Consider the following 2,381-nt stretch of genomic DNA (forward strand, 5'->3'; position numbering starts at 1 on the left):
GCAGGGGAACCGGGTTCGCGCCCCGGTCTGGGAGGATCCCACATGCCGCGGAGTGGCTGGGCCCGTGAGCCATGGCCGCTGAGCCTGCGCGTCCGGAGCCTGTGCTCTGCAACGGGAGAGGCCACAACAGTGAGAGGCCCGCATACCACAAAAAAAAAAAAAAGAAAAAAGAAAAATGGTACAGATGAACCGGTTTGCAGGGCAGAAATAGAGACACAGATGTAGAGAACAAAAGTATGGACACCAAGGTGGGGGGAAAGCTGCGGGGGGGTGGGGATGGTGGTGTGATGAATTGGGCGATTGGGACTGACATGTACACACTGATGTGTATAAAATGGATGACTAATAAGAACCTGCAGTTTAAAAAAATAAATTTAATTTAAAAATTAAAAAAAGACCATTTATATGATGTGCTTACTCTTACTTGTGTCAAGTTATTTTATGACTACATATACATAACCCCCTCCCAACTGTAGCTCATTTTCTTTCCATAGTGCATTTTGACAATGTCTCTCAAGGAAAAGGTGTTGTGGGGGGAGATGTACCCATGTAGTGGGAGTTTGAGTTGGTAAATAATCGAGCAGCCGTACCAGCTGAATGGGCAGTGTCGCTCAGTGGGGCTCTGTGGGGTGTCCTGGAGCTCTGTCTTTACCCGTCTTCAACATCTTCCAAGGCAACATTCATAACGAGCAAGAAGAGAGAAGAACCACATCTTTACGTGGCAGAACGCTCTTTGCATGATGAACTCCCATCCCACATCCCCGCCTCGCATATCCAACACAGAACCACTGTGTTCCTGAGCCGCCGCTCCTAGAAGTACGCTGGCCTCCACTGCAATGCTCCTCCACAAGGCAGGGTCCTCACAGAGTAGGAGTGCAACAGAAATCTGGTGAATGACATAGTTTAGAGCCCTGTCCTCGTGACCTGTCAGCTCTCTCCCTAGGTGTGGTCAGCTCTTTTTCTTGTACAGTTTTATGACTTTCAAATCTAATGGTCCCATGGTTTCAGTTTTTTTTTTTTTTAAACAGCTTTCTTGAAGTATAACTGATATACAAAAAAAAAAAAAAACTGCACGTGTTTAATGTATACAATTTGATGAGTTTGGACCTGTGCAAACACCCGTGAAACCATCACCACAGCCAAGGCAACAGACACACCATCACCTCTCAAAGTTTCTTTGGGGCTCCTCGGTTTTTGTTTGTTTGCTTTGTTGTTTCAACACGGTTTCAGTTCCATTGCCAGTGGCCTCATTACTTTTTAGATGGAAACAAGGCTTACACGCTAGACATGCGGGTGGGGAGTAAAATGTCGATACAATAAAAATAAAGCACTTTCCCTTTTGGACAGCTTCTATCCCTTAGTTTTTACTTTAAATACTGGTTAGCAGTTCAGTTGACTTCAACAGCCATTTGTGGGTCCTTCCTACGTGCCGGGCGCTGGGGATAGGATATAAATAACACAAACCCCTGTCCGTAGGGAGCTCACAGCCCAGTGGATGAGGCTGCACTGTAACAAACTGCTGCTTCTGCATCCAAAGTGCAGCACAAATCTGCCCACCTCCTCGGGCTCCACGTGTCCCGCCGGCCTAGGCCACTGTCCGTCCTAACTAGCTCTCTACGCCCACTCCTGCTGCCTCAGCTCCGTCCTCCACACGACAGACTGGGGGCGCTTTTTATTTCTCTCCTATACACACAAAACGTTAAAAACACAGTGCACACACTAATATGTATAAAACAGATAACCAATAAGGGCCTGGTGTATAAAAAGTAAAAAAAAAAAAAACATAGTCCAGGGACCACCCAGTACACCTCTCCTCTAAACTCAACAACTGTTAACATCGTGTCATATTTGCTTTCTCTGCATGTAGACACCCTCCTCCATCATCTGAGAGTAGGTTGAAGACATTGTCACACTCCAGCCCTCAATACTTCAGCAGATGCTTTCAAAAGTAGGAGCCATGATACCACCTTCACCTAATTACCCAATAGCACCTAAAATCCAGGCCTGGGACTTCCCTGACAGTCCAGGGGTTAGGACTCCACGCTTCCACTTCAGGGGTCACGGGTTAGATCCCTGGTTGGGGGACTGGGATCCTGCATGCTGCACGGCACGGCCAATAAGTAAAATAAAATAAAATGGAATGGAATGAAATAAAATCCAGGCCTGGGTCAAATAGCCACATGGCCCCAAATGTCTTTTTTAAGCTTTTTTTAAAACAAGGATCCAGGGCTTCCCTGGTGGCGCAGTGGTTGAGAGTCCGCCTGCCGATGCAGGGGACGCGGGTTCGTGCCCCGGTCCGGGAGGATCCCACATGCCGCGGAGCGGCTGGGCCCGTGAGCCGGGGCCGCTGAGCCTGCGCGTCCGGAGCCTGTGCTCCGCAA

Source organism: Physeter macrocephalus, chromosome 7 (assembly GCF_002837175.3).
Source record: "Physeter macrocephalus isolate SW-GA chromosome 7, ASM283717v5, whole genome shotgun sequence".
NCBI lineage: Eukaryota > Metazoa > Chordata > Mammalia > Artiodactyla > Physeteridae > Physeter > Physeter macrocephalus.